Below are 24321 nucleotides of genomic sequence, written 5' to 3'. Positions count from 1 at the left end.
GGCAAAGGATACTGAAATTTAACAGTGATTTTATTCAGAAGCCGATAGTCAATACAAGGTCTCAAAGATCCGTCCTTCTTGGCCACAAAAAAGAATCCCGCACCAAGAGGGGAAGAGGATGGACGGATATGCCCCTTCTCCAGAGATTCCTTGATATACGAACGCATTGCGGTATGCTCAGGTACAGACAGATTAAATAATCTTCCCTTAGGAAATTTACTACCTTGAATCAAATCTATAGTGCAGTCACAGTCCCTATGAGGAGGAAGAGCACTGGACCTGGACTCGCTGAATACATCCTGGTAATCAGACAAATACTCAGGAACTTCCGAAGGAGTAGAGGAAGCAATAGACACCGGCGGGGAATCACCATGAATTCCCTGACAGCCCCAACTTGACACAGACATTGCCTTCCAATCCAAGACTGGATTATGGGTCTGTAACCATGGCAGACCCAAAACGACCAAATCATGCATTTTATGCAGAACAAGAAAACGAATCACCTCCCGATGTTCAGGAGTCATGCACATGGTCACCTGTGTCCAAAACTGCGGTTTATTTTCCGCCAATGGCGTAGCATCAATACCTCTAAGAGGGATAGGATTTACCAACGGCTCAAGAACAAAACCACAGCGCTTGGCAAACGACAGATCCATAAGACTCAGGGCAGCACCTGAATCCACAAACGCCATAACAGGGTAGGAGGACAATGAGCAAATTAAAGTCACAGACAAAATAAATTTAGGTTGCAAATTACCAATGGCGACAGGACTAACAACCCTAGTTAGGCGTTTAGAGCATGCTGATATAACATGTGTAGAATCACCACAGTAAAAACACAACCCATTCTGACGTCTATGATTTTTCCGTTCATTTCTAGTCTGAATTCTACAACATTGCATTAAATCAGGTGTTTGTTCAGACAACACCACCAGAGGATTCGCAGCTTTGCGCTCCCGCAAACGCCGGTCAATTTGAATAGCCAGCGCCATGGAATCATTCAGACCTGTAGGAATGGAGAAACCCACCATCACATTCTTAATGGCTTCAGAAAGGCCATTTCTGAAATTTGCGGCCAAAGCACACTCATTCCACTGAGTAAGTACGGACCATTTCCGAAATTTTTGGCAATACACTTCAGCTTCATCCTGACCCTGAGAAATAGCCAGCAAGGCTTTTTCTGCCTGAATTTCAAGATTGGGTTCCTCGTAAAGCAATCCGAGCGCCAGAAAAAACGCATCAATATTTGCCAATGCCGGATCTCCTGGCGCTAGCGAGAAGGCCCAATCCTGAGGGTCGCCCCGTAAGAAAGAGATAACAATTTTTACTTGCTGAGCTGAGTCTCCAGATGAACGGGGTCTTAGAGATAGAAACAATTTACAATTATTCCTGAAATTCCTAAACTTAAATCGGTCTCCAGAGAACAGCTCAGGAATAGGTATTTTAGGTTCAGACATTGGACTACTGGTAACAAAATCTTGTATACCCTGCACACGAGCAGCAAGCTGATCCACACTTGTAATCAAAGTCTGGACATTCATGTCTGCAGCAAGCACAAGCCACTCAGAGGTAAAGGGGAGGAAAAAAGAGAGGAAAGAAAAAAAAAAAAAAAACTCAGACTTTCCTTTCTTGTAATCCCACTTCTGCAATGCATTAAACATTCAACCTTGGCCTGGCATACTGTTATGACCCCAATGGCAGAGGGTCTCAAAAGTACATACCAAGTCTGCAAACACAAAAAACCAGCTCATAGGGCAGTGGTAACTGGGCTGACCATATATCTAATCCTAGCACCACAAATAGCAGCAGCCGGGGAACGTGCCTACGTTGGTTCTAGACGTCTCGCGCCAGCCGGAGAACTAACTAACCCTAGAAGGGAAAAGATAGACCTTTCTTGCCTCCAGAGAAAAGACCCCAAAAGTTGGATACAAGCCCCCAACAAATAATAACGGTTAGGTAAGGAGAAAAGACAAACGTAAGAATGAACTAGATATTTAGCAAAGAGAGGCCCACTGACTAATAGCAGAATATAGTAAGATGACTTATACGGTCAGCAAAAACCCTATCAAAATTTCCACGCTGGATATTCAAGAACCCCCGAACCGTCTAACGGCCCGGGGGGAGAACACCTGCCCCCTAGAGCTTCCAGCAAAATCAGGAATCACATTTAGTACAAGCTGGACAAAAAATAAGAGCAATGCAAATAATCAAAAAACAAGGAAGCAGGACTTAGCTTAATTTTGCAAGATCCAGGACCAGCAGACAGGAGCAAACAGAAAGGAACTGATTACAACGATGCCAGGCACTGGACTGAGAATCCAGGAAGTTTATATAGCAACACCCCTGGACTAACGACCCAGGTGGGTGCCAAACTGAGAAAAGACAATCCCAGAGTCATATCACTAGTGACCACAAGAGGGAGCCAAAAAAGTCTAATTCACAACAGGGAACATGCAGAGAGGTGTGTGTGTCTGCAGGGGAACATGCAGAGAGGTGTGTGTGTCTGCAGGGGAACATGCAGAGAGGTGTGTGTGTCTGTGGGGGAACATGCAGAGAGGTGTGTGTATCTGTCTGTCTGCGGGGGAACATGCAGAGAGGTGTGTGTGTGAATATGCAGAGAGGTGTGTGTGTCTGTCTGTGGGGGAACATGCAGAGAGGTGTGTGTGTATCTGTCTGTCTGCGGGGGAACATGCAGAGAGGTGCGTGTATCTGTCTGTCTGCGGGGGAACATGCAGAGAGGTGTGTGTGTGTCTGCCTGTGGGGGAACATGCAGAGAGGTGTATGTGTATCTGTATGTCTGCGGGGGAATATGCAGAGAGATGTGTGTGTGTCTGCGGGGGAACATGCAGAGAGGTGTGTGTGTCTGCGGGGGAACATGCAGAGAGGTGTGTGTATCTGTCTGTCTGCGGGGGAACATGCAGAGAGATGTGTGTGTGTCTGCGGGGGAACATGCAGAGAGGTGTGTGTGTCTGTGGGGGAACATGCAGAGAGGTGTGTGTGTCTGCGGGCGAACATGCAGAGTGGTGTGTGTATCTGTCTGTCTGCGGGGAACATGCAGAGAGATGTGTGTGTGTCTGCGGGGGAACATGCAGAGAGGTGTGTGTGTCTGCTGGGGAACATGCAGAGAGGTGTGTGTATCTGTCTGTCTGCGGGGGAACATGCAGAGGTGTGTGTGTCTGCGGGGGAACATGCAGAGAGGTGTGTGTGTGAATATGCAGAGAGGTGTGTGTGTCTGCCTGTGGAAGAACATGCAGAGTGTGTGTGTGTGTGTGTGTGAACGTGCAGAGAGGTGAATGGTGTGTGTGCATAGGTGGTGAAGAGGGTAATGATGTGAGTGATGGAGGGGGCAGTGATGGGGGTAGACGGCAATGATGAGGGTGGTGGAAAAGGCCCATATACTGTTCTGGCACAAGGGTGCTCATCTGTCTGTGTCCGCCAGAGACTGGAATCTATTATGAGAGAAAGTAAGATAAAAAGAAAAGAGAGTGAGAAGTAGAAGAAGAGAGGAAGAGAGAGGGGAACAGGGAAGGAGCGGGATAGAGAGGTAAAGAAGGAGCGGAAGAGAGATCTAGGGACCACAAGAGATGCATTCATTTTTCATGTACATGCACAGATAACTGCCGCATTACCACTAATAGAGACCCAGGTGACTTTTTTCTGCAGATTTGCACAAAGTGAATCTTTTATTGTTTGAATTCACCTGGACCTGCAGATTTCATGAAATTGTACTCAAGTTCGATTTGTATAGAATTGATTCAATCATCTAAAGTCGCAGGAAACTATTTAGATAAAGACGTAGACTTTAAGAAAGGTTTCCCTGCATTAAGAAATTATGTGGGTCTACAAAAACATGATGTTCAAAGGGCTGTCCAGGACAACAGAGATGGCGAGCGCACTGTCACTGTGCATATTTATCAAGATCCTAATGAGCATACTTGGAATTTACAACCGATGCATGCTCAGTAGAGCAAGGACACCCTTTGAAACGGACATCACTCATGATACTTTGCTTCAGGCTGGGGGCAGGGGCGGAAGCAGTAGCACTGATGATGACTTGGTTGAGTGTTGGTATGGACTAGGGGGTGTCAAACGAAGTGTCATCATACAGGAAGGTAAAAAAAACACTAGAAAAACAGTTTGATAGCATAGTGAGGAAACACTAGGGACCCTGTAATTACAGTAAATTAGAAAAGAGATTAGAAAGACATTTAGGATTAAAATAAATGTCCCTTTTGGACCCCCCTACAACATGTGTTATTTGCGTAAAATATGAGCTTTTTTTTTTACATCCAGGGAAAAAAAGCCTTATCCATAATCAGCGGCTCATAATCATATTGTTAATTAAGCATAGAATTAATTCTATAGAGTATTTTTCTATAATTATGTGCTGATTTTCTTGTTTTAATTGTGCAGCCTCCCGGGAACAGTCATCATCTTTAAGTCATAAATGGTCTGGTGCAAATATAAAATTACGTGACACTTTGCTTACACCAATGTTTTCTTCTTCCCATTAAAAGCTCCTTCAGAATGTAAACCTTGTATATCACTTTTGACCTATAAAAACATTCTCGTTGAAGAGGCAATCTTTATATTCTATTACTTTGTACACAGAAACTCTGCTGGTAAGCACAGAGGTATCTTAATTAAACCCAGTGGAGAAATCTCGGGAAAGATGCACAATGTTATCTTGTTTCAGCAGCGCGGGAATACCTCTGAATTCCTCTTACGCTTGCACAATTTGAATTTCCAGAGGTGATGAGCGACTCAGCGTGATTCTCTCTGGTTCACTAGCTGCTTTTTTCATCTTAAGCCTTGTGGATAAATTGAAGTATGACCAGAGAAGATTTTTTTTCCGAAGCAGGCTGGAAGTGCTCAGTAAAATATATTTCGGAACTGCTGAATATATTCATGTTTACATTCTGCAAATTAATTGTGTCTACGCTGCAACATTCCCGAAACGGTTCCATGAAGACAACTGTCATATAATGCCAAGAAATGACATCATTTTTCAACATTGTTGTGGCTATTTAATCACCAAACCTGTGTCGAAGAAACCTAATCCCCCCAAAAAAACAATGAGGGGAATTGAATAGGGTTGAGCGAAACGGGTCGATCATTTTCAAAAGTCGCCGACTTTTGGCTAAGTCGGCGTCTCATGAAACCCGATCCGACCCCTGTGCTTGTCGGCCATGCGGTACGCGACTTTCGCGCCAAAGTCGCGTTTCAATGACGCGAAAAGCGCCATTTCTCAGCCAATGAAGGTGAACGCAGAGTGTGGGCAGCGTGATGACATAGATCCTGGTCCCCACCATCTTAGAGAAGGGCATTGCAGTGATTGGCTTGCTGTCTGCGGCGTCACAGGGGCTATAAAGGGGCGTTCCCGCCGACCGCCATCTTACTGCTGCTGATCTGAGCTTAGGGACAGGTTGCTGCCGCTTCATCAGAAGCAGGGAGAGCGTTAGGCAGGGTCCACTAACCACCAAACCGCTTGTGCTGCAGCGATTTCCACTGTCCAACACCACCTTCGGTGTGCAGGGACTGTGGAAGCTATTTTTTTTTTTTTTTCCCCTCAGCGCTGTAGCTCATTGGGCTGCCCTAGAAGGCTCCGTGATAGCTGTATTGCTGTGTGAACGCCACTGTGGAAACCAACTGCTTTTTTCAAAGCACATATCCTCTTGTTCCTTCCTTTCTGCACAGCTATCTTTTCTGTTTTTCCACACTTTTTATTTAATTTGTGCATCAGTCCACTCCTATTGCTGCCTGCCATACCTGGCTTACATTACTGCAGGGAGATAGTAATTGTAGGACAGTTTTTTTTTTTTTTTTGTTTTTTTTTTTTGTGGGAGATTAAGATTGGCATTTCTGCTACAGTGCCATCCCTGTGTGTGCCATCTCTCACTGAGTGGGCCATAGAAAGCCTATTTATTTTTTCCGTGATTTGTGTTCTAAAATCTACCTCAACACAAAAACAGTACATCAATCAGTGGGAGAAAAATATTGGCCTCAGTCAGGGCTTGTGTGCCACTGCTGTGTGTGCTATCTCTCATTCAGTGGGCTATAGCAAGCCTATTTTTTTTTTTTTTTTTTTAATATTATTTGGTTTCTAATTCTCCCTGAAAAAAAAAAAAAAAAACATAAAAAAACAGTGGGAGAGTAATATTGCCATTTCAGCTTGTGTGCCAGTCTTGACTCCTGGGTGTGCCACCTCTCTCTCTAATTGTGGGCCATAGAAAGCCTATTTATTTTTTGGTTTTTTTAATATTATTTGGTTTCTAAAGTCTCCCTGAAAATAAAAAAAAAAAATACATAAAAAAACAGTGGGAGAGTAATATTGCCCTTTCAGCTTGTGTGCCAGTCTTGACTCCTGGGTGTGCCACCTCTCTCCCTTTCATTCAGTGGGCCATAGAAAGCCTATTTATTTTTTGGTTTTTTTAATATTATTTGGTTTCTAAAGTCTCCCTGAAAATAAAAAAAAAAAATACATAAAAAAACAGTGGGAGAGTAATATTGCCATTTCAGCTTGTGTGCCAGTCTTGACTCCTGGGTGTGCCACCTCTCTCCCTCTCATTCAGTGGGCCATAGAAAGCCTTGTTTTTTTGTTTTTTTTTTAATATTATTTGGTTTCTAAAGTCTCCCTGAAAATAAAAAAAAAAAACATAAAAAAACAGTGGGAGAGTAATATTGCCATTTCAGCTTGTGTGCCAGTCTTGACTCCTGGGTGTGCCACCTCTCTCTCTAATTGTGGGCCATAGAAAGCCTATTTATTTTTTGGTTTTTTTAATATTATTTGGTTTCTAAAGTCTCCCTGAAAATAAAAAAAAAAAATACATAAAAAAACAGTGGGAGAGTAATATTGCCCTTTCAGCTTGTGTGCCAGTCTTGACTCCTGGGTGTGCCACCTCTCTCCCTTTCATTCAGTGGGCCATAGAAAGCCTATTTATTTTTTGGTTTTTTTAATATTATTTGGTTTCTAAAGTCTCCCTGAAAATAAAAAAAAAAAATACATAAAAAAACAGTGGGAGAGTAATATTGCCATTTCAGCTTGTGTGCCAGTCTTGACTCCTGGGTGTGCCACCTCTCTCCCTCTCATTCAGTGGGCCATAGAAAGCCTTGTTTTTTTGTTTTTTTTTTAATATTATTTGGTTTCTAAAGTCTCCCTGAAAATAAAAAAAAAAAACATAAAAAAACAGTGGGAGAGTAATATTGCCATTTCAGCTTGTGTGCCAGTCTTGACTCCTGGGTGTGCCACCTCTCTCTCTAATTGTGGGCCATAGAAAGCCTATTTATTTTTTGGTTTTTTTAATATTATTTGGTTTCTAAAGTCTCCCTGAAAATAAAAAAAAAAAATACATAAAAAAACAGTGGGAGAGTAATATTGCCCTTTCAGCTTGTGTGCCAGTCTTGACTCCTGGGTGTGCCACCTCTCTCCCTTTCATTCAGTGGGCCATAGAAAGCCTATTTATTTTTTGGTTTTTTTAATATTATTTGGTTTCTAAAGTCTCCCTGAAAATAAAAAAAAAAAATACATAAAAAAACAGTGGGAGAGTAATATTGCCATTTCAGCTTGTGTGCCAGTCTTGACTCCTGGGTGTGCCACCTCTGTCCCTCTCATTCAGTGGGCCATAGAAAGCCTTGTTTTTTTTTTTTTTTTTAAATATTATTTGGTTTCTAAAGTCTCCCTGAAAATAAAAAAAAAATACATAAAAAAACAGTGGGAGAGTAATATTGCCATTTCAGCTTGTGTGCCAGTCTTGACTCCTGGGTGTGCCACCTCTCTCTCTAATTGTGGGCCATAGAAAGCCTTTTTATTTTTTTCCTTCATTTGTGTTTTAAAATCAACCTCAACACAAAAACACTACATCAATCAGTGGGAGAAAAATATTGGCCTCAGTCAGGGCTTGTGTGCCACTCCTGTGCGTGCCATCTCTCATTCAGTGGGCCATAGAAAGCCTTGTTTTTTTGTTTTTTTTTTAAATATTATTTGGTTTCTAAAGTCTCACAGAGAAAAAAAAAAAAATAAATTAGGTGGGAGATTAATATTGACATTAGTGCTTGAGTGACAGTCCTGCGTGTGTGTCATCTCTGTGATTTGGTGTCACAGAAAACAGAGTGTGTAACATTGTGCCTGATTTTCCTTGTGGTCTCACCAACCTGTTAAGGGATATTGAAATCATACTGAAGTTATAGCTCACCGTGTAAGTTGTTTGACAGCAACAAATAAAGTTAGTTTGGTTACGATTTTTAAACAATGAGGAAGTCTGGTGCAAGAGGTCGTCGTGGGCGTTCATTGTCAGCTGGTAATGATGGTAGTGGTAGTGGAGCATCAGGTGGTCGTGGGGATAAAAATATTCCACCTAAGTCTGGAGCTGTGGAGCCAGTTTCGTCGTCAGGCTACACAAGGCCTCGAACGCTCTCTTTTCTGGGAGTAGGAAAACCGCTTTTAAAGGCTGAGCAGCAACAGCAAGTTTTGGCTTACATTGCAGACTCAGCCTCTAGCTCTTTTGCCTCCTCTTCCGAAACTGGTAAATGTAAAAGCAGCGCGTCGCTTGTGGATGTTCACGGTCAGGGACAAGTCGCTTCCTTGTCCTCCTCAGCAAAAACTACAACAAGAGAGAAGGATGCAGCAGGCGACACAACGGGTCACTCCATGGAGCTCTTTACACATACCGTCCCTGGCTTAGAAAGTGAAACATTTAACAGGCCATGCCCATTACAAGTAGATTCTGACATGGAGTGCACTGATGCACAGCCACAGCCAGAGTACTATGCTGCTCCTTTGACTCAGACCACCACATTGCCCTCTCAGGGTACAGATCCACAATCAGACCCTGATGAGACTATGTTGCCCCGCCACGAACGCTATACCACCGACCGACACAGTGACACAGACGAAGTTGCACACGAGCTCGAAGAGGAGGTAATAGATGACCCAGTTATTGACCCCGATTGGCAGCCATTGGGGGAACAGGGTGCAGGCGGCAGTAGTTCAGAAGCGGAGGTGGAGGAGGGGCCGCAGCAGGCATCAACATCGCAACAGGTTCCATCTGCCGGGCCCGTATCTGGCCCAAAACGCGTGTCAAAGCCAAAACCTGTTGGAGGACAGCGTGGCCATCCGGTTAAAGCTCAGTCTGCAATCCCTGAAAAGGGATCCGAGTCTAGGAAGAGTGCAGTCTGGCATTTTTTTAAACAACATCCAACTGATCAGCGCAAAGTCATCTGTCAAAAATGTTCAACTAGCTTAAGCAGAGGTCAGAATCTGAAAAGTCTAAATACTAGTTGCATGCATAGACACTTAACCACCATGCATTTTCAAGCCTGGACTAACTACCAAACGTCCCTTAAGGTTGTAGCACCCTCGGCCAATGAAGCTAGTCAGCAACGCAACATCCCTTCCGTCACTGTAAGGCCACCATTTTCCGCACCACCGGCAGTATCTGTGCAGGTTTCTTTGCCAGCCAAAAGCAGTCAGGGTCAGGGAATCACCAGTTTAGTAGGAGGAAATATTGCATCTAGGGCACCGGCGGAAACAATACCGTCTCCAACCGTCTCTCAGTCTGCCATGTACACCGGCACACCCGAAAGTTCCACGATCTCCTGCTCTCCAGTCCAGCTCACCCTACATGAGACTCTGGTTAGAAAAAGGAAGTACTTATCCTCGCATCCGCGTACACAGGGTTTTAACGCCCACATAGCTAGACTAATCTCGTTAGAGATGATGCCCTACCGTTTAGTTGAAAGCGAAGCTTTTAAAGCCCTGATGGAGTACGCTGAACCACGATACGAGCTACCTAGTCGACACTTTTTTTCCAGAAAAGCCATCCCAGCCCTGCACCAGCATGTTAAACAGCGCATCGTCCATGCACTTAGGCAATCTGTGAGTACAAAGGTGCACCTGACTACAGATGCATGGACCAGTAGGCATGGCCAGGGACGTTATGTGTCCATCACGGCACACTGGGTGAATGTGGTGGATGCAGGGTCCACAGGCGACATCAATTTAGGGACAGTTGTGCCTAGCCCACGGTCTAGGAAACAGTTGGCTGTAGGCGTTCGCACCCCCTCCTCCTCCTCCTCGTCCTCCTGCAGAAGCTACAGCTCTTCCACAGAACGCAGTCGGCCAACCACTCCATCGGCAGATGACACTGTTGCACACCAGTTGTCCCATTATGGGCCAGCTACTGCCAAGCGTCAGCAGGCTGTATTGGCTATGAAGTGTTTGGGCGACAACAGACACACCGCGGAAGTTCTGTCCGAGTTCTTGCAACAAGAAACGCAGTCGTGGCTGGGCACAGTAGATCTTGAGGCAGGCAAGGTAGTGAGTGATAACGGAAGGAATTTCATGGCTGCCATCTCCCTTTCCCAACTGAAACACATTCCTTGCCTGGCTCACACCTTAAACCTGGTGGTGCAGTGCTTATTGAAAACTTATCCTGGGTTCTCCGACCTGCTCCTCAAAGTGCGTGCACTTTGCTCACATATCCGACGTTCGCCTGTACACGCCAGCCGTATGCAGACCTATCAGCGGTCTTTGAACCTTCCCCAGCATCGCCTAATCATAGACGTTGCAACAAGGTGGAACTCAACACTGCACATGCTTCAGAGACTGTGCGAACAGAGGCGTGCTGTTATTTATTTGTGGGAGGATACACGGGCAGGCAGTAGGATGGCAGACATGGAGTTGTCAGGTGTGCAGTGGTCGAAGATACAAGACATGTGTCAAGTCCTTCAGTGTTTTGAGGAATGCACACGGCTGGTTAGTGCAGACAACGCCGTAATAAGCATGAGCATCCCCCTAATGCGTCTGCTGATGCAAAGTTTGACGCACATAAAGGAGCAGGCGTCTGCACCAGAGGAAGAGGGAAGCCTTGATGACAGTCAGCCATTGTCTGGTCAGGGCAGTGTACAGGACGAGGTAGCGGGCGAAGAGGAGGTGGAGGACGAGGAGGATGATGGGGATGAGTATATTTTTAATGCGGAAACTTTCACGGGGGCACAGGAAATTGGTTGCGTGTCACGGCCGGGTTCTGGTTTTTTGAGGGACACAAGTGACGTAGATTTGCCTGCAACTGCCCCTCAACCAATCACAACCGGAGATTTGACAACTGGAACTTTGGCCCACATGGCGGATTATGCCTTACGTATCCTAAAAAGGGACACACGCATTACGAAAATGATGAACGATGACGATTACTGGTTGGCCTGCCTCCTTGATCCACGCTATAAAGGCAAATTGCAAAATATTATGCCACATGAGAACTTGGAACTAATATTAGCAACCAAACAATCAACTCTTGTTGACCGTTTGCTTCAGGCATTCCCAGCACACAGCGCACGTGATCGTTCTCACACAAGCTCCAGGGGGCAGCAGACTAGGAGTGTTAGGGGTGCACACATCAGAAGTGGCGTTGGACAGAGGGGTTTTCTGACCAGGTTGTGGAGTGATTTTGCTATGACCGCAGACAGGACAGGTACTGCTGCATCAATTGAAAGTGACAGGAGACAACATTTGTCCAGTATGGTTACTAACTATTTTTCATCCCTTATCGATGTTCTCCCTCAACCGTCATTCCCATTTGATTACTGGGCCTCCAAATTAGACACCTGGCCAGAATTGGCAGAATATGCATTGCAGGAGCTTGCTTGCCCGGCAGCAAGTGTCCTATCAGAAAGAGTATTCAGTGCTGCAGGTTCAATATTAACCGAAAAAAGGACTCGTCTGGCTACCCAAAATGTTGACGATCTAACATTCATTAAAATGAACCACAACTGGATTTCGAAATCTTTTGCCCCACCTTGCCCGGCCGACACCTAGCTTTCCTATGAAAAGCTCTTGCCTGTGAATTACTTTTCTAATGTCTAATTTGCTGCAGCTGATTGTACAGCATACGACATGTTTACACCTCCCTAAATGGCAAAACTCCCCACACGGGGCCGTGGTATCGCGACTTGGCGCAAGCACCCGTGAGACTGCTGTTTGTCTGAAGAGGTGGGTGTGCTCGCTTTTGGTTGACGGCATTGCTACTGGGTCCCTCATAGTACAATGTAGTGTCTCTGGCGGTGGTGGTGCGCACCCAACGTCAGACACACCGTTGTAACATGAGGGGCCCTGGGGCGGTCCCGCCGGCCTCAAGAGAGTTCCCCCCTACCCCAGCTCAAAATGTGCTCTACCACGTGCAAAATTATGTCGCACAGCTCCACCAATCTTTAGTCTATTCGCTGACATCATTCAATGTCTGGCACTGACAATACAAATTTGTAGACATCTATGATGCAACTTAAAGTAGTCTGTGTCTGTGTCCTATATTGGCACCATTAAATAGTTACTGCCAAATTACAATGTCAGAAACTCAGTAGATGAGCCCACCCCTGTACCTAAGTATGCCACCTTTTTTTTTTGTTTTGGTTGTTTTGCGAGACATTAACATCTATTTATATTTTGGGAGTACTGGGACAGACACTCCTTGCACTACTCCTCCACTCACCACCAAGCTGCCTGTGTATCCATGTAACCGCTGTAAAACTGCCATGAGCCTATTGTTTGTTATTTTAGGCCTTTGATAGCCTGTCTGCGGTCCCTACTTTAAATACTCCTCCACTGACCACCAAGCTGCCTGCCCGTGTATCCATGTAACCGCTGTGAAACTGCCATGAGCCTATTGTTTGTTATGTTAGGCCTTTGATAGCCTGTCTGCGGTCCCTACTTTAAATACTCCTCCACTGACCAGACCACTGCTGCCCGTGTACCCCTGGAACCAATTATAAAGTGCCTACAGCCAGCCCATTTTCTTATGTTAGGCCTTTGAAGCCTGTCTGCGGTCCCTACTTTAAATACTCCTCCACTGACCAGACCACTGCTGCCCGTGTACCCCTGGAACCAATTATAAAGTGCCTACAGCCAGCCCATTTTCTTATGTTAGGCCTTTGAAGCCTTTCTGCGGTCCCTACTTTAAATACTCCTCCACTCACCACCACCAAGCTGCCTGCCCGTGTATCCATGTAACCGCTGTGAAACTGCCATGAGCCTATTGTTTGTTATTTTAGGCCTTTGATAGCCTGTGTGCGGTCCCTACTTTAAATACTCCTCCACTCACCACCAAGCTGCCTGCCCGTGTATCCATGTAACCGCTGTGAAACTGCCATGAGCCTATTGTTTGTTATTTTAGGCCTTTGATAGCCTGTGTGCGGTCCCTACTTTAAATACTCCTCCACTCACCACCAAGCTGCCTGCCCGTGTATCCATGTAACCGCTGTGAAACTGCCATGAGCCTATTGTTTGTTATGTTAGGCCTTTGATAGCCTGTCTGCGGTCCCTACTTTAAATACTCCTCCACTGACCAGACCACTGCTGCCCGTGTACCCCTGGAACCAATTATAAAGTGCCTACAGCCAGCCCATTTTCTTATGTTAGGCCTTTGAAGCCTGTCTGCGGTCCCTACTTTAAATACTCCTCCACTGACCAGACCACTGCTGCCCGTGTACCCCTGGAACCAATTATAAAGTGCCTACAGCCAGCCCATTTTCTTATGTTAGGCCTTTGAAGCCTGTCTGCGGTCCCTACTTTAAATACTCCTCCACTCACCACCACCAAGCTGCCTGCCCGTGTATCCATGTAACCGCTGTGAAACTGCCATGAGCCTATTGTTTGTTATTTTAGGCCTTTGATAGCCTGTCTGCGGTCCCTACTTTAAATACTCCTCCACTCACCACCAAGCTGCCTGCCCGTGTATCCATGTAACCGCTGTGAAACTGCCATCATGAGCCTATTGTTTGTTATGTTAGGCCTTTGATAGCCTGTCTGCGGTCCCTACTTTAAATACTCCTCCACTGACCAGACCACTGCTGCCCGTGTACCCCTGGAACCAATTATAAAGTGCCTACAGCCAGCCCATTTTCTTATGTTAGGCCTTTGAAGCCTGTCTGCGGTCCCTACTTTAAATACTCCTCCACTGACCAGACCACTGCTGCCCGTGTACCCCTGGAACCAATTATAAAGTGCCTACAGCCAGCCCATTTTCTTATGTTAGGCCTTTGAAGCCTGTCTGCGGTCCCTACTTTAAATACTCCTCCACTCACCACCACCAAGCTGCCTGCCCGTCTATCCATGTAACCGCTGTAAAACTGCAATGAGCCTATTGTTTGTTATTTTAGGCCTTTGATAGCCTGTCTGCGGCCCCTACTTGCAATACTCCTCCACTGACCACAATGCTGCCTGGAGTGCCTGCCTGTGTATCCATGTAACCGATGTAAAACTGCCATGACTGCCTACTGTTTGTTATTTTAGGCCTTTGATAGCCTGTCTGCAGCCCCTACTTGCAATACTCCTCCACTGACCACACCAATGCTGCCCGTGTACCCCTGGAACCTATTTAAAAGTTCATAGAGCCTAGTTATATATTTTATTTACTATTAATAAGGCCATGATGGACTACGCTGTACCACGCTACAAGCTAACCAGTCGACACTTCTTTTGCGAGAAAAGCCATCCCAACCCTCCACCAGCATGTAGAAGACCGCATTGTCCATGCACTCTGGCAATCTGTGAGTACAAAGGTGCACCTGACAACAGACGCATGGACCTGTAGGCATGGCCACGGAAGATTACGTGTCCATTACGGCGCAATGGGTTAATGTGGTGGATGCATGGTCCACAGGGGACAGCCTACTAAGTCTGTCTGCAGTCCCTAATTCAAATTGTGCTCCACTGTCTAAATCGGAACTTCCACCTTCTGGCTTTCGGCCTATAGTATCAGAAATTAAACTGCATTTGGCCTTCAACTTTGGTTAGGGCCTACTAACGGCTTCTGCCCCTCCCTGGTGTTGCCCTCAACTAAATAAAGCTGAGCTTCAACCTTCTGCTCCAAATTACCATTTTGAAAAATGCAATAGGCTTTTCAGGCCTACTAAAGGAGTCTGTCTGTGTGCCCCTCCCTGGTGTTGTCCTCAACTAAATAAAGCTGAGCTTCAACCTTCCGGCTCTCATTATGTGGTTTTAAAAAAAAAAAAGGTGGTTAGGGCCTACTAACGGCTTCTGCCCCTCCCTGGTGTTGTCCTCAACTAAATAAAGCTGAGCTTCAACCTTCCGGCTCTCATTATGTGGTTTTAAAAAAAAAAAAGGTGGTTAGGGCCTACTAACGGCTTCTGCCCCTCCCTGGTGTTGTCCTCAACTAAATAAAGCTGAGCTTCAACCTTCCGGCTCTCATTATGTGGTTTTAAAAAAAAAAATGGTGGTTAGGGCCTACTAACGGCTTCTGCCCCTCCCTGGTGTTGTCCTCAACTAAATAAAGCTGAGCTTCAACCTTCCGGCTCTCATTATGTGGTTTTAAAAAAAAAAAAGGTGGTTAGGGCCTACTAACGGCTTCTGCCCCTCCCTGGTGTTGTCCTCAACTAAATAAAGCTGAGCTTCAACCTTCCGGCTCTCATTATGTGGTTTTAAAAAAAAAAAAGGTGGTTAGGGCCTACTAACGGCTTCTGCCCCTCCCTGGTGTTGTCCTCAACTAAATAAAGCTGAGCTTCAACCTTCCGGCTCTCATTATGTGGTTTTAAAAAAAAAAAAGGTGGTTAGGGCCTACTAACGGCTTCTGCCCCTCCCTGGTGTTGTCCTCAACTAAATAAAGCTGAGCTTCAACCTTCCGGCTCTCATTATGTGGTTTTAAAAAAAAAAAAGGTGGTTAGGGCCTACTAACGGCTTCTGCCCCTCCCTGGTGTTGTCCTCAACTAAATAAAGCTGAGCTTCAACCTTCCGGCTCTCATTATGTGGTTTTAAAAAAAAAAAAGGTGGTTAGGGCCTACTAACGGCTTCTGCCCCTCCCTGGTGTTGTCCTCAACTAAATAAAGCTGAGCTTCAACCTTCCGGCTCTCATTATGTGGTTTTAAAAAAAAAAAGGTGGTTAGGGCCTACTAACGGCTTCTGCCCCTCCCTGGTGTTGTCCTCAACTAAATAAAGCTGAGCTTCAACCTTCCGGCTCTCATTATGTGGTTTTAAAAAAAAAAAATGGTGGTTAGGGCCTACTAACGGCTTCTGCCCCTCCCTGGTGTTGTCCTCAACTAAATAAAGCTGAGCTTCAACCTTCCGGCTCTCATTAAGTGGTTTTAAAAAAAAAATGGTGGTTAGGGCCTACTAACGGCTTCTGCCCCTCCCTGGTGTTGCCCTCAACTAAATAAAGCTGAGCTTCAACCTTCTGCTCCAAATTACCATTTTAAAAAATGCAATAGGCTTTTCCGGCCTACTAAAGGTGTCTGCCCCTCCCTGGTGTTGTCCTCAACTGAACAAAGCTGAGCTTCCACATTCTGGCTTTCGCCCTATACTATCAGATATTAAACTGCATTTGGCCTACTAGTGTGGTTAGGCCCTTGAAACAGTGTCTGCTGCTCTTGGGTTTGCTACTCCACTGAACAAAGCAATGCCGCCTGTTTAGTCCTGTTACCAATTTTGAACTGCATGTAGCCTACTTTATTCTTTGGCCCTATATCTGTTTCCTCCTCATCCTGCCCATTGCCCAGCCACTGCTAAATGAGTCTGCTGGTACATTGACCGAGACCACTACATTCCCCTTGTACTCTACACAGCCAGAATCTGTCCCTGCTGAAAGTAAGGTTCCCCTTCCCGCATGTTATACCACCTTACACAGGGACAAAGAGGAAGGTGCAGATGAAAGTGCAGGTTCCTTCATCAGGTGGGGGGGCATACTCGTTGGCGACGTCACTGGCACAGGGCCCCTCAGAGTACGCAAAAGTGTCGCTGCTGGTGGGAGGCGCCCCCGCCATGCAAACACACCGCCGTACTTTGAGGGGCCCTGTGCCAGTGGCAATGCGAACGAGTGGGCCCCCCCCCTGCTTGCTCAGGATCACAGCACTTGCAACTTTTAAATAATTACCTTTCCCTGCAACACCGCCGTGACGTAGTCCGCATTTCCTGGGCCCACGAAAAACTTGAGCCGGCCCTACTCCCCCCACAACTTTTGCCAAATGACCCCCAATTCCCTATGCCCAACTATTATTATAAAGTTAATTAAGATTGACAAGCTTCAGAAACAAGAATGGATGTTTTTGGCATTAAAATGGGCACTGTAGGTGTTTTCCTGGCCTCCACTCACTGCCGACTATGCTTCCCCATTGACTTGCATTGGGTTTCGTGTTTCGGCCGATCCCCGACTTTTAGCGATAATCGGCCGACTGCACTCGACTCGACTCTGGACAAAATCGGGTTTCCCAAAACCCTACTCGATCTTAAAAAAATGAAAGTCGCTCAACCCTAGAATTGAAAATAAGTCTTTCTTTTATGGATAATTCCCACTTTAGACATATGTGGCACATCCACGGCTGGAGAATGTAAGGAGTAGTAGTAGTTATCACTCCCATAATGTTGTAGGTATCATCAACGAAGAAACAGAGAAGGCACTCACCGATCTAAAATTCAAATTTTATTGAATCGTCATATAAAAAACTTCATGGCCGGGGCAGTGAGGAGTGGAGCTCAGGTGAGAAGGAGAAGAAGACGACGGCCATTTTGCGCTGTGCTTGCACTTCCACGGGTCTGCAGACCCGTGGAAGCGCAAGCACAGCGCGAAACGGCCGTCGGTGAGATCGGTGAGTGCTTTCTCTGTTTCTTCATTGATGGCATTGGAATTATATGTTGTTTCCTGAAGAGCACCCGAAGATCTGTATGTATGGCTGTATCCATATGAACTATTGATTGACACCTGGGCCCGCAATAGGGATCACCCTGATTTTCCAGGCAGTGCCGTTTTTTGTTTTTTTTCCTTTTTTAGATGATAGGTATCGCTCAACTGTTTAGGTGGGTGCTCTGAAGTATGACAGCGGGTCACATTAGTAATAGCACATATACTTCGGCACTCCAAATAGCAGAAAATGAAATTTTATATGAAGACTTGACATGAATACTTTTCTGCCTAATGATGACAAAAGTATTCTCGGAGTGATATCTTTGTTGGCTAACCAGAAAGTAATATCTGTTTGCAAGCTTTCAGAGCACAGAGGCTCCTTCTTCATGCAGGATTATAAATAAATTAATAAGGAAAATTCACAACATTTAAGGGATACTACAGTAGGACATTTGTTCATGAGGTGGGAGTGGTGATGCCTCCTAAAGATAAGCCAAGGAAATCAAATTAGGCATTTTCTTACAAATGGAGAGGCAGTGGGAATGATGTTCTAGTTATCTGGAGTCCATCTGGTGGAGGTGTGAACTGTGATCATGTAATGAGTCATAAATCAAGGTGTTAAATTGAGTCCTAGTGCCAAAGAATTGAACTACATGAACACAGTTCACACCTCCACCAAAGGGACTCCAGATAACAAGAGGTAATGATTTTTTTCAGTGTTACCATACTTAACATAGATGACATTAGTTTGGGGTGCAAAGACCTACTGATAGGTTCCCTTTAAAAGAAATTGATCAAGTCCCCTAACCATTGGAAACCACCATTATAGTGATATATATGCTAATAGCAACATTATAATAAAGCTTTTTAACTTTCAGGCTAATGTTTCTGCTGTCAAATATAAATGAGGTAGGGCCACTGGAGTGCATTTTCCCCAAGACTAGTCCAGTCTCGGGTCTGCTAATGTTGCCCCTGCAATGGCACGATGCTGGAAATCTCCCGCACACATGCAACATTCTGGAGATCCTACCATCAAGTATATTATATGAAAAATGTCAATCGCTCCCAGGAGGCATGAATAGAAGATCCAAGACAAGGACTAGTGAAGAGTAGGAAGAGTTGCCAATCAGACTGGTTCTTGCAGATTTACATCTGATAAACGGCGGAATTAGTATCTTTGTGTCTTTTTAAAGCACCAATACGTTAGATTAGAACTCCAAAGGCTTTATTATAATGCAGTTATCATCGTATTCATCACTATACATTTTAATTGTACATTCCAACATTTACGGGACCTGAGAGGTTCCTTTTAAGTACCTACCATAAATTTTATTTATGAGCTTCCACTGATAAGGTGACAAAACTATTGACCCATCACACCATGTTATTGAGAAGACAATGATTGAACCTAGCAAAAACCTATAAAAATTATAGAAGGTCAACTTTTGGAATGCTGTTGTCTTTGACCAATGTCTTCTACTCTCTTTTAGGTCATGAATATATGCACAAAGTCAGCAGAAAATGGTGTCAATCAGCCTTTCCATGCATCTTAAATCTGTAGTGTAAGACCCATCTTCGACATTCACTGTGTAATTCAAAGCGAAGGGATGACTAAAGTGCCATCAAGCAGCGATACTCCGACATTAGACACTGGAGCAGTGTTAATATGGTAGAAAACTTGGAATGGGGGGTCCTATGTACTTTTCTCTTATTTTCCATCTGTTGCCATTTTTTACTTGTAATCTATAGAACATCACAATTCTCATAGGAAATTCATTTACAGTATTTGACATCTCTTACTCCTTAATGAAGTTGTCCACTACCCTAACTAATGTTTTCAGCATTAATGCCTAAGGATAATGTCTCTACAGTTCCCCATATACCTTTTCTGCCTATTTTAATTTTGTTAAATGCCTTTCTGCTTCTATTCTTGCCCCCTGGAACCACTATTGCCATTTACAGCCATCACTTCCTTTGCAAGAGCCTCTTCTCCTTTCTAGTAATGGGTCATTTGTGAATGATTCGGTAGAAAGACCAAGCTCCTGTATGCGAATGCTAGATCCGCTTGCAGTTTCTGAGCCTCTCGAGTTATGCAAAGATTTGGGAAAGCAAATTTGGTGCCTCCGTAATCATGCTGATCTGCAAAATTGTGTTACCAGGTCATTTTTGCCACAAAATAAAATTCATAAAAAACAATACCCTAAAAAACAATTTTGGAATTGTTTTTTCTTTTACCATTTCACCCCTCTTGGTATATTTTCCACTTTTTATGTGGATTATTTGCTTAGGACATAGTTAAAATGCAGGAAGATAACCTTTCTCTCACCATGAGGTCATGTAAGACTGAAGTTTAACTATGTCCTATCTATGTCTGTGCGTTTGGTGTGATATTAGCACTCGGGAATCTAGGAATTCTTATACCGTTGTATCTGTCCAGGTGATTGCTTGCGGGCATCTATGTAATTGGATCTTTTTGATTTTTTGAAACCATTTATTTTATACTCAGCGTGACTTCATTAAATATCTAGAGATGTTTTCCCACTAACAAAGTTCATTTTAATCAATAGATCTGGGAATAATAATAATTTCCACAATTGGATGTGTTTAAATAAAATGTTCCTGTGCTAAGATAATCTTATAAATATGTCCCTGCTGTGTACTGTGTAATGGCTGTGTCTGACCGTACAGGAACATGGTCGGATCATACCACAGCTCCTGGGCAGGGAAGGGGGGTGGATAGGGGCAATATACAGACATTACAGCAGAGGATCACAGACAATCCTTTCTTTGAGGAAAACATTGTTTGAAAACAGTCATGGAAAGGTTTTATCTCACTAAAAGAATCATTTGTGATCCCATGCTGTCCTGTCTGTATACCCTTTTTTCTCCCCCCCCCTGCCCAGGAGCTGTGGTATGGTCAGACCATGTCACCGTATTGTCAGACACGGCCATTATACAGTACACAGCAGGGGTACATTTATAAGATTATCTCAGCACAGGAACATTTTATTTAAACACATCCAATTGTGGAAATTATTATTATTCCAAGATCTATTGATCGAAATAAACTTTGTGGGAAAACATCTTTGAGCAATGTTATGCACCAAGATATTTTTGCTAAGGTCAAAGTGGCAGCACAAAAATAAATATTTGCCAATCTTCTTTCGAGCTCTATTGTTCTACTTAGTAAAGATGAAGAGGTCAAATAAAAATGAAAACTTTTATTGGTTTCCAATATGGCTGTCTTCCACTGCTCATTTCACAATTATTTGTCTTTCTTTGCGGTAAAACATTTTTAAAAACAAGCAGGGAAATGTTTTGCCTCACAAAAAGAGTCAGCTGTGATCCTGTGCTGTCCTGTCTGTATACTGTCTTTTGCTTCCTCCCCTGCCCAGGAGCTGTGGTATGATCAGACCATGTTCCTGCACGGTCAGACACAGCCATTACACAGTACACAGCATGAGCATATTTATTAGATTATTTCCAAAGAGGAACATTTTTTTTAAACACATCCAATTGTGGAACTTATTATTATTTTGAGATATATTAAATATAATAAACCTTAAAATTAAAGTGAACCAGTTTTGCCCTGTGTCAACTAAAACAGTCCGATGAATGTGGTTTCTTGCGTCTCCATCCCGCCCCTTGGTTTCTCTAAGCATAGTATGCAGGCACGAGATTATGTCCGTCAATGTGGACATCGCAGAAGGCATCATCCATGTCAATGACAGTAGGATGATGACTATCAGCAACTGGGAGGAGAGATAGATAGACCGGGAGGAGGGATGGAGACCGCAGAACCCACGCCCATCAGACCGAACCGACAGGATTAACATACGGCATGCATCTGCACTATGCATTGAAACAACTCTTGAATAAAGTAAGTCACAGAACGAACGGCACTAGGCAATGTAAAACAACTCATTCACTATTGCACGTAGGATTCCTTTCAGGACTCTTGTAGCACGTTTACAGCCAGCGATATTAGGGAGGTGCTCCACTGAAGGAAGTTATGCCAAAATATCCATAAAATAGAAAAGAAGTGGCACTCACCCAGGATCTGCTGAAGATTAGTGTCCTTTATTCAAGTTCACAACATTGCGGACATAGCATGGAGAGGCGGCTGGTGTACAGAGGGATGCGGGGGGTGAGGCCTGGACCAGTGGAAGCGCACGAGCACGAAACGGCCGTCGTCCTCTCCTCTCCTATTTTATGGATATTGAAACAACTCTGCCTGTATCCCATCGTATTTGCACATAATATTATACTTTATTATTCTGATGATCTGTGTTGTGGTGGTTACATACAGTGTGGAATGCTATTGATTTATTGGACTGTTACTAGAAAAAAAAATTGTTTCTATGCAACTTTATACTTTATCATTTTAATGATGTTTTTATGAAAGACAATTTTTTCAATGAAGTTTAATTTTTTTTATACATCTTTATAAGGTTTCATTTGCTTTTACTTTTTCTTTTAGGTATAGAACTTAGTTGCAGATTTCACCCTACTACATTTACTAAAATATTCAATAAGGTGAAATCCGCAATGAAAATTTGCGAAACAATGAGCGTGCTGCAGATTTCAAATCTGCATTATGACTTTATGTTCTTGCAAGACTTTTTCCGCAATGTGTGACTGGGATTTTTGAAAAAAAAACAATTTACTTGTGTTGTTCTGTAAATTGTTTTTTGATTTGAAGTGCGGAATCCTTGAAGTCCTCAATGTGTGAACTTGGCCTGGTAGCTCTTCAAAGATGGGAAGAAAAAACGCTAAAAAAAAGATGTATCTGGCAAGAATGAGTTACATCCACACCTCGCTATAATTCAGCTGTCTGATCGCTGTCCTCCCAACATCATCCTAAACCAAAGAATGAAAGAAATATGAGCACTAAACTGATGATTGGAAGCCTGAGTTGTGTCTGTCGCTGCTGAGCTTTAAATGCGCTCGAATACATCTTAGAAATATCTTCACATCTGTTCCTCAGAAATGCGTCTGAGCAGCAATCCAAGGGTAAATTATGTCTAATTGCACTTAACCTATTTTTGATCCTCCTGCAATGTGTTTGCAAATTGTGTCCCGTCTACTCATATATTAAAATAGATAGGTTAGGAAGATATAAAATTAAGCCGTTATTAGGGAACCACTCTTGAGAATTTGTGTTTAAATCAGTCCTGATTGAAGCTGGTTGTAAAAGGTCATCACCATTGCGGCTGCCAATGAACATCCTTCATCCTACCTGCCAATGATGGGAATATTCAGACTCACTAATTATACGGACAGGCATTACTGTTTCTATCAAACATGTTCATTAGCACAAAACATACCTCATTCATTACTTGGTTTGCCTCATGATTAGACGTCCTGGATTAATAGTTTTGTTTTTGGCAAAATAATTGTTCTGAATTATAGAAACAAAAAGCTTTTATACAGATCTGTGATCAAAGGAGAATTTTGAAACATTTTTCGCTTGCTGTTTGTACAACATAAGAAATCATGTTGTCTTATCCCAGAAAATCCCTCCAAAGTGCCAGCCACGAAGTGTCTTTCCTCTAACTCACTCTCCACTGCCTGTTGTAAAGCACCATCCATCTAGTAACAGGAAGTGAGGGTGAGGGAATGAGATCTGCTCCAGATTTTTGTTCTGGCAAATCATATGCAGGCATAACAGAAAGAAGACTTTCAAGATAGGGAAGAATGGCAGGAGCAATGTATTCTGGGAGGTGTTGTAATTGGAGTCCTAGCTCCTTTAGTGCTTATAGAATTGTCACAATATTCTCATTATATGCATTCATAAGATTGGTAATGATTGGACTGTGGGGACCCTAAAAAAGTGTCGAGAATGAAAAAAAAAGCATAGGCATTTGGTAATGTGCATAGATTATCACTGCATTGGAGCCTAAATCACAGTTTCCATTATTTTGACCCCCCCCAAAAAAAAAAAAAAAAATAACATAACCTGTTAATATTGTAGTGCTAGTATTTGTACTAAAAAGGCAGTGGCCATAATGGAAAACTGTTGGATTTTATCATAGTCAGTGGAGATTGTTAGTCGCCATTAGGTCCATTTCTGACATGAATTCCATTTCCTGTTCCTGTAACTTAATAGAAAAACTTGGTTCCTAATGGTGACCTAAGGATGCTTCATCGATATTAGACTCATAGGAGCCCTATTCCTGAAACCCGAATCAATCAGCTGAATAAAGCGGCCATGCCTGTTGCATCCTCTCCATTGTACAGATTTTCCTTTTACTGCAGTTCAGTCCCATATACTTGGTTGGAGCTGAACTGCAAAGCTACAGAACCAAACACATCCACAAAAAATGTACCTGGTGAACAATAAATAGTGGTTCAGTTAGGTTGCATGGAGTCAAACCACCACTAATCTCTTATTGATGAACCATCCTAAGGCTAAATTTAAATGTGCAAATTTGTGGATCATGTTCTGCACTTGTGTGCAACAAATTGTGCATGAACAGCACACAGAGAAATGTACTAGTGCACATGGGCTATTTTCCCCAATGACCTCAGGTCTGTGTGGACAAAAAATGAGAGCAAGTACCAATCTAAATAGAGCTTACAAAGATACCAGTGAAGACCAAAAGACCAAAAGAAATACAGCTCTGGCAAAAATTAAGAGACCACCACATGAAAACCCTGTCATGGGCAGCCCGATCTCCAGACCTGAACTCCATTGAAA

The sequence above is a fragment of the Ranitomeya variabilis genome, chromosome 4, assembly GCF_051348905.1.
Source record: "Ranitomeya variabilis isolate aRanVar5 chromosome 4, aRanVar5.hap1, whole genome shotgun sequence".
NCBI classification, from domain to species: domain Eukaryota; kingdom Metazoa; phylum Chordata; class Amphibia; order Anura; family Dendrobatidae; genus Ranitomeya; species Ranitomeya variabilis.
The sequence above is the reverse complement of the archived record's forward strand: the minus strand, read 5'-3'. Positions refer to the sequence as shown.